This window comes from Lichenostomus cassidix, chromosome 13, assembly GCF_008360975.1.
Source record: "Lichenostomus cassidix isolate B80296 chromosome 13, HeHo_3.0, whole genome shotgun sequence".
Classification (NCBI taxonomy): domain Eukaryota; kingdom Metazoa; phylum Chordata; class Aves; order Passeriformes; family Meliphagidae; genus Lichenostomus; species Lichenostomus cassidix.
Genome location: NC_139494.1, coordinates 6,376,353 through 6,393,809, shown reverse-complemented (window position 1 = coordinate 6,393,809; position 17,457 = coordinate 6,376,353). Strand labels below are relative to the sequence as shown.

The 17,457-nt window shown below is 40.8% G+C and overlaps 2 long non-coding RNA genes across 3 annotated transcripts; one reads left to right on the top strand and one right to left on the bottom strand.

Moving 5' to 3' along the window:
- Positions 1-3,493: 3,493 nt before the first annotated feature.
- On the bottom strand, positions 3,494-5,432 carry LOC146431131 (uncharacterized). Of its 2 annotated transcripts, none has more exons than XR_014855006.1 (4): positions 5,362-5,432; positions 4,308-4,869; positions 4,027-4,186; positions 3,494-3,885 (listed from the first exon to the last, which is right to left on the bottom strand). It is a non-coding gene; the product is annotated as an uncharacterized LOC146431131 (long non-coding RNA). The 2 variants fall into 2 exon arrangements; XR_014855005.1 differs by lacking the exon at positions 5,362-5,432 and adding an exon at positions 5,125-5,277.
- Positions 5,433-5,629: 197 nt separating this feature from the next.
- On the top strand, positions 5,630-16,077 carry LOC146431130 (uncharacterized). The gene is made up of 2 exons (XR_014854870.1): positions 5,630-5,738; positions 15,993-16,077. It is a non-coding gene; the product is annotated as an uncharacterized LOC146431130 (long non-coding RNA).
- The last annotated feature ends 1,380 nt before the right edge of the window (positions 16,078-17,457 follow it).

Below are 17,457 nucleotides of genomic sequence, written 5' to 3'. Positions count from 1 at the left end.
AGTGTCTTGTTTTTTATAAAGATTCATTCCACTTTAGTCACAAAAGAGACACTTTTAATTAGACTTTTGAATCCCATTAGGAAAAACAAATATCAATACTTAACTACTCATATATGACATGATGGAAAATTGCTAATGTAATTAGATTTTAATAGTGTTAATGACTCTCATTCCTTATTAATAAGAATTAAATTTCATGCAAGATTGTATGAAAAATTGTTACTGCCTGTTTTCCAACCCTTAAATGTAAAGCAGTTGTAGGTACTTGAAGTCAGTTCTCTTGTTCTTTAAAGTCAGGTGGTGCTATGGTATTTCAGCCTAACTGGCCTGTGACAGGAGGATTTTCAAGTGGATCTAACAGGTAGAATGTTTTAAGTGTACTAAGAGGGTTTGGTATTCTAAGAAGTATTGCAGCAAATGCTGTAAAAGAGAACTAAAAATAAAGACTTAAGATTTACAGGCAATCTGCACTAACCAGTCAGTGTTAATAAGCAGCCATTGGAAGGTTTTTTTGTTAAAAATCATGGCAAAATTTGGGCAGTGGAAGAAAGTGTGCTGTTAAGTGGGGCAGTATCATGATGCAATTTAAAAAAGAAGTCTGCACACTTGTACTGCTATCTACACTTCACAAGTGACCTTGCTGAAAATGTGAATCATGTGTATCAGGTGACAAACCAAAATGCTTTCTGGAAACAGCCTCAGGATCTGGCCTTTCAAAATCCAAATCTGGACTGCTGGAATATGAGCATAAAAATTGCAAACGAGTTGTATGACTCTAGCAGCAGACTAAGGAGTAAACTATATGCCAATGATAGAAGAGAAGATTAATAAAAATCATACGTATTTGTACAAGTAATTTGAAACTATAAATTAAACTTCATTAAGATGCTTAAAAATCAGGGTTCTAGATAACTTAAAGCACAGTATAGTGTTCATTGTGGTTCTGCATAAACATGTAGGCTAAAACCCCTGTAATTCCCATTTTATTTGTACAGACACAAATGCAAGAGGCAGAAATTAGTCATGAGGATTTTATACCCGTGTCCTCAATTTATATCCAAATCCAGGCTTTAAATGTCACTGTCAAGGCAAAACTGCATGAATCTTTCTCTTAAAGCAAAAGCCAGACACTCTGCTAAACAAACCCCGATAACCGTGCTCGTATTTCTTTCCAACCTAATATATCTCTACTTTCAGAGCCTGCCATTACTTTGGCTGTATTTTCTTTGTGACAGAACATTGCATTCAGGCCCTTAGGCTGCCTTTCATCCTGGCATTCAGTAATAATGGACAGAGTGTAAAGATCTGTAATCAAAAGGTAAACACTGCAGCATTGTGTACAAATAACTCCCGAGATATTTATCCTGAAAGACATCCAGGTTAGCATTTTAGCTGAGGACACCAGGGAAAACCTTCCTGGTGGTGAGTGAGTTCCTCTTTTTTTTTCTTGTTTTTGTTCTGTCTGGTGTTCAGCTGTTTCTGAAGCACACTGAGCTGTGTGAGCTTGCAGCACTGAGCTGCTGCAGTAGCGAGGCCATTTTAACATGACAGCTCTGAAATTCACCCACTCCTGTTTTATTCTTGTTCTTGTCCTGACCCCCCTTTAAGCTGGAGGGTTCTACAACCTTATCTGAACATAAATGTTGTACCACTTCAGCAGTACTGGTGTCACTTAATCGCGTCTGTGCTCACAGAGCTAGCAGCAGGTGTAGTTAACCTGGTGGACACACACTTCAATTCCATGACCTGTGCCTGTTTGCCAGAAGGACTAAGCCCTGTGGTATAAGGTGCTTTCTAGAGGTCTATTTACCACTGTGGCCGCTGTCATTCTAGGAATTACACCCTGACTTGGTTATAGTATGTCTTGCATGGGAGAGAGGAGATTTATGTGCTTTTGCAGTTTGACAGGTTTTAAGACAGCTAGTTCCCCAAGACTTAGTCCCGTTCGCAAGATTCTTTGATATCTGGCTGATTTGTCTAAAAATACCATTTATTTGACACAGAACATAACAAACATACAAACATAGAACAGATTGACACACATAGACACACAATGAATACATAATTGCAACACTATAGTAGCTAAAAATGCAATTATGGGGTAAAACCTTGCTTGAACTATAAAGATAGTTAAAAACGCAAGAAATGCTTGCTTGAACGATAATGCAAGTTAAGAAATGCTTGCTTGAGCTAGCTGAAATGCAAGTTAAGAAAGGTACCTATAAGTTAGCCGGAATAATACAATTTAGGAAACTCAATGATCTTACCAAGTCCAGTTTTTGGAGCTGGGGATATATCAGCGTCCTCACCCAATCCCTCGGGAAGTAACCACAGGGCTGCGCCATCCCTGGGGAGAGGCCTTACTTCATGTTTTAGTGTCCATGTAGAAAGCTTCTAATTTTACTGAGTTTTTCGTGGTGTTTTATAGGGAAAAGAGTGTGTATTTGCGGTCACCTGAAAATTATTCACATTCTCTCAGTGTCTCGCTCTGAGTTCCAGACGCCAGCACTGATAGTCAGGATTAAGCCATTGACTTAATCTGAGCCATCGATCTCGGCTAGCAATCAGGGAGAGAGAGAAGGAGGGGGGGTGTCTGTCCTGCCACATAGTATGAGTGTGCAAGCAGAGGAGACAGCTGTCTAAGGAGCCAACACAAATCAAGGGAGATTAAGCAGGGTGGTGAAAAGCAAGGGATGGCAGTAATATGTTTAGTTTTGCAGAACTATAAAAAGTCTGTATCAAATGCCATGATTTAGAAGCCATTTGAGGAGACAGAGGCACTGGACTCCCAGATGTAAGCCCTGCTGCCAGGCTCCAGGGCTGCTCTGGGTCTCACCTGTGCAGGAGTCAGGCTGCTCTAGTGCTGTGGACAGTGCCTGGTGTGTAGGGAGGTGCCATGGGGATGAGCTGCAGCCTTCCGGCAAGTCTCCTAATCAGGCACATTCCTTGGATGCCTCCACTTCTTTATCCAAAAGTTTGCTTCATGCCATCTGGCATTTTCTGACAACATTGTGACATTACCCTCTTCTTCATCATGTGAACTTCTGCAGGGACTCTCACACTTGTACAGGGACTTCTGCAGGGACTCTACACCACCACTTGTAGAGGGCAGTCAGAAACAGAAGTAGAAGCAGCTGTTGTGTATTTGTGGGCCTCTGATCCCAGTTTAATTTTTTGACCCTTTAAAGAGACTTGCAGGAATACCTAACTCCCATCAGGTTCATTTCCTTGTATTTTAATATGTGCTAGACCCCTAGAATCTATTAAGTGGTTTAAAATTCCTAGGTAAGTAACAAATGAGCCCAGATTTTATAAAGTTTCTTTCTTCTCTGCTGCCCTTAGATATTGCTGAAACAAAGCCATGTGAAGAAGATTGTGTCTCTTACTACAGATTGGAGTAATTGTTTACCTTATTATTTACTTGGATTAGATACAAAATGAGAGAGTAATGAAAGTGAGAATTTGAATCTTCCAGTCTTTTAATTTTGCTACTGTGTTTCTTCAGCACTTATGTTCATGACAAAGTGAGTGCCCTGTACAAAAGGTACTTAGGCCTTGGACAAAACACCAGGTTAACTCATCACAAATGGAGTTGTCCCAGCTACAAACTCATGACCTAGTTGCTAAAAGTGATTCAGCTTGGCCCCAACAATAGCATCTCAATGCCCAGTGCTCTCTAATGCCTGCTTCCGTACACAGCCTGTTTCTTCACCTTTCCAGTGCTCTGTCTCATCTCTTGTACACAGCTGCTCCCAGGCAGCTTCCTGCAAGTATTTCAGGATTTAGCTGATGCTTTTTGTGTAGTATTAATGGCCTATTGTGGTTTAATCCCAGCTGGCAACTGAACACCATGGAGCCACTCGATCAGTCCCCTCCTTGACTCTGCTGGGGAGGAGAATCAAAAAGAAAAGGTGGGTTGTGATTGCCACAGTTTAATAATTGAGACCAAAAAAAATAAAGAGAAGGAGAGAAGGTAAGAGGAGTAAAATTCTAGAGAAGCAGGTGATGCACAATACAGTTGCTCACCACACACTGATGGATGCCCAGCCTGTGCCGGAGCAGTGATCAGCAGTTCCCAGCCAACTTGCCCAGTTTATATGCAGGACATGACATTCCACGCTGTGGAATATCCCTCTGGCCTCTTCAGGTCAGCTGTTCTGGCTCTACTTCCTCCCAACTTGTGCACCTGTGCTGACCGTGAATGGAAACCTGAAAAATCCCTGAGTGTAAACACTACTTAGCAAAGAACAAAACATCCCTCTGCTATCAACAGATTTTCACACTAAATTCAAAGTGCAGCACTGTACCTGCTACTAAAAGAAAACTAACTCTGTCCTGGTTGAAACCAGGACATGACCCTGGAGGAAAAAGGCTGGATGGGGTGGAGTTCTGATGGAAGTAGTGACAATGGCTCTCACTCTGGCTCTGTCCTCGTCCGGTGTTTGGCAGCTCAGCCTCCTTGTATGCGATGTGCTTATGATGAGGGGAGAGCAGGATAAATGCCCTGAGCAAGGTGGAAGCAGGGAGAGAATTGTGGTGTTGCCAGGGCTGCTCAGGAAGCAGGGAGGGAGCACTGACATGTCATTAGCCTCTCAGGATTGTGTCTGGGCCATCGAATCTTATTTAGCACTTTTATGGTTTTCCTTTCAAGGTTTCCTTGGCTTCCTGTATCTCCTGTTTTGTTTTCTGATAAAGAACTGAAATACCATGCAGACAAACTCCATATAACCACCAAGCAGACAGGTAGGTCAGCTAGTTCTCAACACATTATTTTACATGACATATTGAGTAGGAGCACAGTGAAGGCTGGCAAAACATCCAGCAATACTGAAGCCAATCAATTGTCTCATGCAGTGGATACAGATGATTCTGTTCATAATAAAAGAAGAATAAGCTCTCTGAGAAACCAGAAGTGACATGCTGTGTGATGCATCTCTCTGTCACAATTTGAAAAATCAGATAGATAATTTAATTATGCTCTCTCTTTGTCTGTAGTGTTTTGAACAGCAGCAACTTTAATCTGCCTTCCCATACCACATTTATCTCTCTTAGTCAGAGATTACCAAGTCATTGTTAATTACATCAAAGTTAACAGGACTACTTACACATTGAAAAAATACTCACTAAGAGTAAGTCTGGGTGAGTTACATTCATATTTTTAGTCTGAGGTATAAAATTAAAGAAAAAGAAAAATATTTAATTCTCATGGCAACCTGTTGGTGACAGCAAAGTTACATTTAAGTGCAGCATGCATTGAAAAACAAGCAGAAATAAACCAAGCTGAGCCCTGCATATTCTCAGAGAGAGGTGGACTCAACAGATTTTCATTAAATTGCTTAATTATGTTTATATAAAAAGCACCTGGTTTCTTCTAGTTTTAAAGTGACTGTCTGACCCAGCAAAGCCTTGGCTAAGTAAAACAGTGGCTGCAAAGAAAATTGCAGATAATAGGGTGGGGAGAACCCTTTTGTCTCTTTTAGGGAACAACAAAAATTCTGAGAGCAAATTAAACCTCATCTTTCGAAGGGAGTCACTGTGTTGCACACTTTGTGGGCAAATGAAAGGACTGTGATCAGGTGTGGGGCTGAAACAGCCGTTGAGGTTGATTAGATTGAAATCACCTGTTTCTGAAGGCAAGGCTGGGGTGGGGGGTGTTTTCTCCTATTGTTCCCCACGCCTGAGGTGCTACGGGACCCTGTTTCAAGGTCTGAGTGTGCATCTAGAACATGAGGATTAAGGTAAAGTTATTTACTTACTTGGGGCATATCTTGTAGAAAATTGTCTAAATAGAGATCCAGTTGACTGGTAAGGTAGTAGGATTAGATATGTGTGAAGTATTTTCTGAAGTTGGAAAAGAGACCAAGGTCTCTTTAAAACTATTCTGGGGGAGAAATTTGCCCTCTGCCACACTGAGTTCACTGTGTTTAGAGAACTAAAAATGTTCATTTGAGCGTTTATTGAGGCCTGAGATGTTGCCAACAACCAAACACTGAACAAATGTGGTTGCTTTGGCAAGCCTGGCTTGATGATTGAGTATTGAACTATTTATAATTCCTTTAATAAAGCTCTTTTCCCCCTCATCTTTATCCTCCACCTCTGGCAGTAATAGGCTGTTTTGTACAGACCCCCTGTATCTAAGAAGGATGCTGGGAGCAAAATTCAGCTGAAACACAGCCACAAACAGGTTTATGCAAAGTTACTGTGAATAGAAAACAGTGAAATTCAGAAGGCAGCAGCTGAGTCACGGTAGTTCACTATAGCTTGGATTCTTCCTACCTTTTTGCAGATAAGTGGATTGCAGTGGACATATTTGGAGTTAAATGTCATGAAGGAAGATGGAGGAAAATAAATAACCAAACAGACTTGGTCTGGGATTTTTTTGGGCTGTCATTTTTCTTTCTGTATATGTGTAAAGACACAGTAGTGTAAGTGGCAAAAATCAAGTGGCGTGCACCTTAAATTTTGTCTGATCAGCCTTAACTCTAGATTTTCATACAGATTTCCTGGAGATGAATCATGAAGTCTGCCTAAAATATGTGAAATGATTGATACCAATTTTCTGTTGAGAAAGCCACGTTTAGTTAAACTGTAAGCTTCCCCAATGAAATCATATGCCAAAATCTGGGCTGTTGTCCACAAAATGCAGAGAGGCTGAAAAACAAAGCAGGTTGATTGCTAGGAAAGACCTATTTTTGCTGTCAATCAGGGCTTTTTATTTCAAGCTGGACTGAAATGTGGATGTAATTTTGTAAGCCTGTTGCAACAAGTCTATGGCATTTCAGGAAATACAGGGATTGTATATTCAAGGGAAAAAACCCTCTACCCCAAATTTTGTCCTTTTTCATCTTTGTGCCAGTTTGAGCAGATTCAGTGATGCGTGTCTCATTCCTGTGGAAATAGTATTTCCCCCCATAATCTCACTCTACTGGAACATTCTGTAGTGACAAATCTAGAGAAATGATTTTAAGAAATGAGGGTATCTTTGCATAACCCCATAAGCCATATTATCGCGTCTATCTCAGAGAGGAAAAATGGGGTGAAATGCTTCAGTTTTTCTCTAAGCATGGGAATTTCGAAACCCTTCACTGGGAAACCTGAGCTACCATATTTGTCAAGCACTTTCATGTAACAAGCTTTTTCTCAGGTTCTCAAGTGCTGAGGATGACTTACTACTTTAATTAACAACCTTTTTAAAGGGTGCAAGACTTTCCGTTTCCTAACTCTGACTTGCACAGTTGGTGTCTTCCTCCTGTCTCCCTCCCTCCTCCAGCAGATGAACTGTTCTGCTAAAAGGCCAATTGAGTCGTCATAAAGAGATTTTCATAGTCATGATGAGGTAAAGCAGAGTGTGAAGGTGTAGGAGTTTGTATTTAATGGGGAACTGATTAAAGGAGGATTGATTGCTGAGCAGATAGTTCAGACAGGCATGAATATATAAAAAGAGAATACATGTATGCATATGTATGGCTTTGTCAATGTGATACTAATTGATGGAGAGAGTCTAGATGTTAAATAGACACCCACTTGGAGGGCTCACTGCAATGTGGATTTCCAGCAAATCCAGCTGCCCATCTGCAGTGCTGTTGTGCTGTCCCTCATCGTGTCCTGTTGTGATGTGACACTGCTACATCACTGCAATGGCACTGCACAGTGCAACAGAATCCACCCTACTGTATTGGGAAGAGGGAAAGTAAACAGTTGCTGTCTATCAGGCTGCATGGCAAGTCTTATCAGCTCTTGCAGTGTTTGAGGCAGGTTAGGAGGGTGCATGTCTGGGGTTCACTGGTTCAGCGTGGCTGCACTGATAACGCAAACTAATGAGTGGTTAAGGCTCCTAGTGAGTTATTTCTCTCTGCATTAGAGCACTTTACAGGGAACTGGAGGTACACAGACAGACATGGGTTATAGGTACAAGAAGAATTACCAAGTCAATCTAAATAAAGATAATATTCACACAAGTTGGTTCCTCTTGGCAGATTCTGGCAGTGGGGAAATGCAGATAAATGTTATTATTATTGCACTTGCTGGCAGGTAGATTAGACAATTTTGCCTAATTCTTAAATTTAGAGCTATACCACTTGATTTTGGGTCCCTGCTCCTGTAATCTAAATTATTTGGCAAGGGCTGGTGTGGCTGCTGGGGAGATTGAACGCAAAGGAAGTGCAGAAGCAGGAAAGCTTCTACTCCTCAGTCCCACTCTGTCAGCCAGCAAGGGGAAGGAGGAGCTCTGCAGCTTCAGAAGTTTAGATGTGTTTGGCTGCCAGTCTTTCCTAGCTGATAAAGAGGAAAGCAAAACTTTGAGTAACTCTGAGAGAAGGTAGTGGGGTTTTTTACCTTTTGAAAGGGGAACAATAAATGCGATTGTTTTGCTCCAGACAGCTAGTGTGTGAACATGACTATTTTCTTGTATTTGTTCAGCGCTATCCTGGAGACTAGAAATTAATTTTGAAATAATGTATGAAAGTCAGCTCTCATGTGGATGTGTTGTTAGAAAGGCTCTTTGAGTTACAGAAGCACAGTGGAGTTGAACATTCAGTGCAGGATGTGAAACCTTGAATAGGTGAGGAATCAGGTGGATGAGGCTGTGCTCTGTGCTCCTGCTGAAGGCTGCCTGCTAGGAAACAGTCTGGGGGGAGACATGAGAGAGAGGGAAGCAAAGGTAACCTGGAGGGAAAATGAGTCAGCATTTAATTCTGCATTGTGAGTTACGGAATGTGAAGCTAAGCTTGCATGTGCTGCCAGCTGGGTGCAGCTTGGGCTATGTTTCTGTTTCTGTCATTGATTTGTCTCAGTAGAAGTTTCTGTTTCTCCAGGTGTGTGTTGATATTTGAAGATGTTGTGATAGTTACTGTGTGAAGATGATACTGCAAGTTGTTTCTTTAGTGAAAGAACCTGGAGAAGGTAATTGAATCCAAGCAAAGCATGATCCTTCTGTGTGCTGTAATAACAGCTCTGGTTGGTTTGTTTTTCCAGCATCTCAAACCTAAGAGATTAGGCAAGAGGAGTGTGGGAGTTAATTTGTAGTTTACTCCAATATGTTTCCTCTATCTTTAATGTATTTTATTGTGATCCAGATAATGTAAAGATTAACTGGGAAATGTCCTGTTGACTAATCTGGTAAGGAGAAAACAGCACATGAAAATGTGTAAAGCGGTATAACAGCTTCAGTGGCAAGGAACAACAGGCTTGATTCTGCTCCAGCATCTGCCAAATGAAGTAACTGAAACTTCTGTTTATTACACAGCATAAAAGAAATAGAATAATACTGTTAAGAGTGTTATCTTTGGAAAATGACTGCACCTCAGTGAAGCATGACTAAAATGATGGGGAATTATGCCGCTAAAGCACACCAGTTCTGTGGCACAGTCACTAAAACATACTCTGTGGTGCTCTTCGTAAAGGCTTTATTGCAGATACTCTTGTATTAACATATTGTCATGAGGCCAAAATTGGCATTGTCTTTGTCTGGAGCATTCTGGAGGGAAACCACACTTTGTCCTGCCCTTTATCTGGGGCTTATAAATGAAAAAGCACTTAGTAGGATTTGTAGTCCTCATTAAATGATTGTGATTCTGGATTTATCTTGTCCTATGGGTAAATGCTGCTTTCCTCTCCATTTCTCTGCAGAGTGGCTCAGATGAAGCACTCTCAGGACACAGCAAATGCTAATGGTGGTAGGATTATATTTTGGAGGAAATGAGACAAGACTGTTTTATAACTACTTTGCTGCTTGTCATAATAACCAGCTGAATACTGTTGGCCACTTCTGTATATTTTCTGACACAGAATCTTACCAAGGGCCAGCTATTCACTGTTGAAATTAAAGAACCTTTGATAGTGTTCTGATAAATGTCATATTAATGGTAGCAATCTGCTGCTGCCCATAACTCCAGCCTATTTCTGAAATGTCTTCTTATCTCCAGTGCTGGATGCCAGGTGATGCAGGGAAGATGCATCAACTTCCCACAAATTGACAACTCCGTTCATATTTGCATAATATTACATTTTTTGGGGGGAAATTTTTAAGTTGTGCCCTCAATTTAACCCCTCACTGCATCAGCTTTGAGGAAGGGGCCTCATTTCGCTGCTGGAAAATAAATGGCAGTGTGTGTACTTAGGTGTGAGTGGTTAGGGTGGTGTTCTCTGTGCTCCATGGCTTTAAACATGCAATCAGGGAAGGGGGAATGCAGACTGGAGCCCTGGCGGACGTTTTACCTGCAGAGCAGCATCCTGCTGCAAAATGACAAGCATGCTCAATGCTCTTTCGTGGAGACTAAATATTTTGGAGATTTTATTCCCCTTGTGAAAAACGAAGAGTGATCGCAGAAATATGGTTTCCCTATGCACGCAAAGCAAGTGAAGGTTTTTTGTTTAGTACCTGCTTTGCTGTAAGAAAGCTTGTCTGATTGGCTATTACATGGGGCAGCTGGCTGGACAAAGTTTTTAAGATGTTAATGTAAAAGCTAAAGTGGTATGATGCTAATAGGGAATGACTTACTTGTGGGAAGATTTCATGGTTCCATTGCTGCTCTGACATTTTCACAGACTGCCCCTGCATCAGCACGGGCCAAGGGAAGCAATGCCTGGTGCTCTCATCTGCAAGTGCTGGACCCTTGAAGGTAGGAGTTGCAAGGTCATCTTGGAAAAGGAGCTATTGGTCTCCTTAATTTTTCAAAAGTAAATGTAACCTCTCCATTCTCCTACACTCCATTTATTTCTGTGTGTTTAAAAATGAACCCCTTTCCCTGCATCAGTATGTTCTGCCACCTTCAGCGCTTGGGGCACAAAATGTAAATTTTGCTCCTTCAGAGTTTTTGTATTGTCATGATAAATACAACTTCTTTTCAGAGTAGTGAGAGCAGGAATGGCAAAGTGTGTTATATATTTAAAAAAGCACTTCATCCACCTCTACATGAGAAGTAATAGGTAAGTCCCTTGGGAATGCTTCCTTTCCTCCTGCTCTGTAGTCTTCAGACAGGCAATTCAAGACATTGGTGATAGTTATCAATAGGTTTTCCTGTATCTTCCCATTTCTTTTTATTCCTCTTTACCCCCTTGGCTTGCACATGCTGATCTCTGTTACTGCCATAACACTCTTCCCCTTTGCTCTCATCTCTGTTTCTTATTCCATTTCCCTTTCCCCTTTTCCTCCAGGCTTCCTTCCAGTCTTGCTTTCTGGCCCTTTCTGCTTAAAAGTGAAGGCACACCAGGGCAAACTGCAGGCATAGAGGAGTGTGACAGGAAATTCAGGCTGACACCTTCCTCACAGAAATATCAGTTATGCCAGTTCTCTGACTTTTCTGTCTTGCTCTTTTTCCACGCTGGGCATGAGCCATAGCCAATGGAAAAGTACATTAAGGCATGGTTTTCTGGCTTCATATCACTCCATCCATTCCCACATGTTCAAAGAATTTTGTCTCTTGCCTGTTTGCAAAGGGCTGCAGTAATTCAAACACCTGATGAACTACAAAGCCCTCAGCCATTTCTTTCGCCCCCTACAGAGACTTGAAGCATCCCAAAATCCCTCTGGAGGAGTATTTTCACTTGGGTGATTGTTAGCCCCAGGGATGAATGGTAGTGTGAATGACAGAACTGTGTTGTTTTCAGTGCCAGCAGTGCAGTTCTCCCCATCTTTTTCTCACAATCATGGCACACAGTCCAGGAAAGTCCACTCACTCATGCAATGTTTTACATCCCTGTGGGCTCATGGAGAGAAGAGGGTGTGTGATACTGGCAGGAGCAGCTCTTCAGGGAAACCTCTGCCAGAGCGAGGCATTACTAATTTCAGTGTGTGTTAAAAATATCTCTCTGCATCAAATGACTATTTTATATATTCTGACCTTTATTTCATGGCCTTTATCACTATATCTTAGTGCTGAAAGAAGATTTTTGGCTTTGTAAGCTTTAGATACTGATTCTTCCTGTAACTGCTTCCTCTGATTCAAGAAGAAAGAGAAATATGTAATTTTAACTAGTGCAACTCATATCTCACAGTCAGATTCAATATTAACGTACTCAATAGGCATACATCAAATGTTGCCTTTTAATACCCTTATCACTGATTTTAATGCACTTCATTGTTCTACAAGCTCAATAGGTAAGGATTTAAATGAAAAAAATAGGATGTTGATTCTTAGCACTTTAATAGGTGTCTGCAATCAATAGCAGTGTCCTGGAGGCACCCATTGAAACCACACTGCCTTCACCATTTCTTTAACTGGAACCATGCTCATGCTTCTAATGTGGACATGACATTAGTTAAGTCCTTGAAGATCATATATGAGTCCGGGTCTCTGTAAATAGAAATATCAGTGCTGCTGGCAGTGATCTGGGTGTGAGGTCTTTTCTTTTTTACCCACAGTATGATGTGCTGTGTCCTTGGGTGGAGATAGTGGAAGTCTTTGTTTCAACCTGCTCCTCAAAAAAATAAGCTGAGTGCTATCCAAGATTTGACATATTTAAAAAGTATTAATCAACCTTCCTAATAGTTGCTATTCAGCTAATCACACCCAAAATGGCAAATGGTTGTAAGGATGTCAAAGAGATATGCAGAACACCCACTGTTTGAGCTCTTCCCATTCTCATTAAAATAAGCTCTTATGGCCCAGCTAGTGTAATCATGTGATAAAATACTCAAATTAAGAGCATTTAATAAAAAAACATGGTGGGGAGCTTTGTTAAAGATCTCTTTAGTGTATTTTTGCATTCATGTGGAGGACATTAGAAATAATTTAATCATTGCCTGATTATAAGAATGTTAGAAATAATGGGATCATTGCCTTATCACACGTGGGCTAATTCAAAAGCCCATTATTTATTTGTCAAGCATTAAGCATCAAATCAATTTGGCTTGATACTTGAAAGCAGGAAATTTAAGATGAAATTTGAAAGGAAGATTAAGAAGTAAGATTAAGCCTAACAAGAGCAGAACAATTTTGCTTGCTGGAGTCGAGTCACGCCTGCAAAAAGATCACAGAATAGATGGATAAAGTCAGTCTTAGTCTAATGGTAATATATTGTGGAATGAATGCCTTATGGTTTTGGACAGAGAGCTGTTCTCAGTGTCTCCACATCTTAAGTTTTCTTGTGATCCAGAGCTAAAGTTACTGTGAGGCTTCCAAACAAACTATTTTCCTCTTTACATTGGTCTGTAAACTGAATACTGTTATACACAATCACTAGAATAAAATCCATTTTTCAGTACTTTTGGGTTTGGTGGGTTTTTGTTTTTTTTTTTTTCATGGTAAAATGGTTAGGGCTGAGTTTCAAAAGGCCAAAGTTCAGTGAGTTGCTCTCCTTTCTCTGTAACAGTGTGGATAGATGTGTCTATGTGTGTTGGAAAACGCAGTTTTCCAGCAAAACTCATGCTAACTAAATAAGCCTGAGCAAGGCTTTAACATGGTCAGGCCTCAGTAAAATTCCGACAAGCTGCAGTGGTTTGTTTGCCTGAGAATGTTCTGTGGGAAGAATGCCATGAGAAAGATTAGGAGTCAGGAGTGTTATGAGAAAAGAATAAGGGAGTTAGAAGGAGGATCCCTGAATGTGTGAGAACAGCTGCAGGTGTGTGTGTGTATCTATAATTAGAAATATCTGTAACAGTATATAAGTCTCTCGTTTGGTGAAATAAAATGGAGCTTACCTTATATCTCATATTGAGACTGCCTGTGAGTTTCCCTCCCGCCGCATCTCGTTATATGTGGTGCTTTGTTTTCACTACAAAAAATACATTCTTTTGTGTGTAAAAGAAGTTTCAGAGAAAAAACAGTTTCTGGACCTTCCAGAAACTGGATATTAAGCCCATCTGAAGGGGTAGAATAGGACAAAAGATGAATCCTTTAATGTTGGCCTTGATGGAATTGTATCATTTTTCCCCTAAAAAGAGGAAAGAGTTTCACTTGGGTCAGGAAGATTTTCACAATGTTATAGAAGACTGGAGATATCAGTGTTAATTATAGAGGAGTGATCCTCTACTGATATTTCCTGGTGGATTTTTTGCTACTGTGTTTGAGCTCTTGATTGTGAGAGAAGATGGCTTTAAAAAGTAAAGAAAAAATGCCTTAGGGACATCTTGAATTTTGCCAACCTAGTTCCTTTTCCTCTGAATTATCTAGAAGCTCTCTGGTTTGTTCTCAGATTGGGCAGCTTGCAAACCTACCTGCTGGTCAGTTTACAGCTCTCTAAGAGGCAGAGGGGTCTCTGCTTTACTTCTCAAGGTTCTCTCCTTTTCAGCAATTCTGCAGAACTCAGGGTGTCCCTTCCTCCCCTGCATGGGGCTTACTGCTGTGGCTGCCAGGCTGCAGCATTTTCCTTGGGGCTGAAGGTTTGCCTGGTTGCCATAAGATGAACAGGGATCTGTGAGGGTGTCAAGGCCCTCCATATTTTATGCTTGCTGAATTAATCTCACTTAATATGAGCTGTCAGACAACATTACTATAATTTATTTACATAACTGGAGGAATTTACTTCACATTAATTTAACCTTGCAGAATGTGTGGCGTCTTGGTGCTGCTGCCCTTGGTTTCCTGGAGTCAGCCCTGCTCAAGTGTTTCTCAGTTTGTGATTGATTTGTCTTCCAGTTGCTAATGTGAGGGGTGAACCTAAATGCTGTTGTTAAAAAGATCTGATATTTGGAGCTCTCCTTATTGTTGCATTTATTGAATTAAATGAACTGTGCTGCCTTGTACTTAATTCAATTAAAAATATGTTCTAATTAGATTATTTTCCTCCTAAAGCAACACCCACAATTCTGACCTTGTTTTATACAAAGTAAAAATCTATAATTTTAAGGAGGAAAACCTGAATTAATTTTGTTCAGGCAATTTTTGTGTGTGTATTAAGAGGTTGATTTTTTCCCACTTGAGATGGGCACCATGTCCTGCTACTTGGTGGTGTGGTCATAGATAGACCCCACTTCTGATGCAGTTAAAATGTTCATGTCATAAGAAAGCAGCAATGGATGGGTGCCTGCAGCTGCTGGTTCTTCTGGCTGTGGGCAGTGTTGTTACACTGTGTCTCAATTTGAAGGTTTGTTATCTTTTGATTTCATTTAAAAAAAAAATAAAACTTATTTTTCTGTAGGTTCCCCCTTCTGAGTGGTCTGCAAAAACACTCAGTACTGGGGTTTATGCCAAATCTAAGAGAAAACTCAGATGTCCCTTCTCTCCAGGTTGCTTGTATTTTGACATGATGTATGAGATTTATAGGATATATAGTTGGAAATGCTATTGCATTTCAAACTCTAATATAAAAAACACTTCTAGAATTGATGAGGGACAAGTGTGGGAGAACTGGCCTGTTGCTGTACTGTCTCAGGTGTGGTCTTCTGAGATGTCAGATTTATCTCATAAAAAAGAAGCTTGATCTGGAGAAACAAACATTAACTTGATTTTTAAGGAGTGAGGGCAATAAGTGATAGTTTCTCCAGGAAACCAGTTCTTTGTTTCGGCTTTCAGAGGTCATGAGGGGGAAAGGGACAGAAATATCTTCAGGGTGCACTAGTTACCAAAGGATTGACCCAAAATAGGATTAATAGAGCATCTCCTTTCCAGAACAGAAAATCCTGTCACCTCATTAGGGACTGTGGAAATTAAATTTACCTTCTCTGAGGTGCACACTGAGGAGGGAAGGTCTATTTAATGAAACCAAGATGTGGCTTGAAGCTCAGAAGGCTTCCCATAAGGTAATAATACTCCCACTGCAACAATAAAAATGAGGAGTCATGTCTATATGGGTCCCCAAAGTCTCAAAAACCTGAAAAAGAGCCCATTTCTGACATCTAGACCCCTCTTCCTTCTGGGCTGGACTCTGCTCTCCTCTCCAGATCCCTGTGCCTCTGACAGCAAGGAGCTATCTCTAAGACAAGAAAGCAAACTTTCTTGAAATGGAAGAAACAAGAAAGCAGATAAGCTTTTGCACAAATCAGTGTCACTGTGATCAAATAGTGTGTATTTCCATGAAAGAAACATTTTATTTTTTGTCCCTTTACTGCCTAGGGGAAAGGCCAGATCCTGCTTTCATTGATGCTATGAGCAGAGTGGTTTGTCCAGAGGAACTTCACCTCTGATGTGGAATTAAATGTGAGACACTTTTTAATGACTTAACTATGGAGCTAAACTGCTGTTTCAGAATTCTACAGATTGTTCCTTTGTCACAGGAAAAGAGGGCACAAAACTATTTTTGGCATTGTTCTCTGAGCCACATTTTCTCCAGGCCATCCATTCCTCCATCCCACTGCTGGCAAGTTCGAGGAGAGGCCCAGGAATTCAGAGCAGGCTGAAGGTTTTGCCTTGCAGCATCTGATGTGTTTTATGGAGGAGGAAGGTTGAGAAGCAATGTCTCCCTCAAACTGCTGAGTGGCAAGGTTTCCTCAGGCTTTCCCTGCCGCTGTTCACAGTCCCATCTTGGAGGAGCTCCCTGAGGGAACACAACATGCCAAGGCAGAAAAACCATTCCAGAATACAAGCAGATGACTTTTCTGGTTGAAATGAAATGAAAAATCTTTTCTAATTTTGGACCAGTGCCTGAATTCTGAGAGAGTTCTTTACTAAAAGAGCAAACAGGCCCCCATGGAGGGGCAGGCAATGCAGTTTCACATTAGCTCTGCTGTGGTCAGTGGCACTGCAGCAGTGTTCTTAATGGCCTGCTCCATAAAGATTAGCACTGGGGGAGAAAATAACATTGCTGGAGAGAGATTGTTTGCAATTCCTTAATGCAATTTTATTGTGTTCTGGGTGGGGTTTACCATACTGGCTTAGTTGCAGCCACTGTCATTTATGGAAGTTCCCTTTAGTAGCAGAAATATTGCCACAACCAGTTTTCTTGCAAGTCACTTGTCAGGAAAGATTAATGAAGTTTCTGCTCACCAGGATAGCACTTAAATGCTTAGTTATCCAAAGGTGCCCTGCACTATAATTTTGAATTTCCTCTTTCCGTTTCATTTCCCTGTCTGTTCAATTCTGCTGTGTAAGTGTCTGAGTTAATTTTCATTATTTCTTTGTCTGTTCCAGTTCAAATCTTGATTTTCTGTGTGTCTTCCTCAGTTCTGTGGAGCATTATTTAACACCAGAATGAAGGGGGGTGCTTGTCATTCCTGCTGCTGGAGAACAGGCTGCTGTTCCTTTCCTTTCTCCCAATGACTTAAGACCTTTCAGCAGGGTTAGCCCCAGCTCTACTTCTGTGTGTACTGCATAGCTCTTAGTTAGGGCAAACCACAACCCTTCAGCTTTTCATTTTCATTTAGAACATGTTAGCTACATATGTAACTCATGCTAATGGTGTCGTGTTGTCCTCATGGAAAATTTGAAGTTAATGATATTCCTTTTCTTATTAGAAGTGGGAAATCCTCCTTTCAGTACCGTACTCCATGGTTTATTTTGAGTGTAATGGAAGTATCGATTTATTGGCATACAAACATACTGTGCCATTTATAACTAGGTATTTTGCAGTATCTCCTCTTGT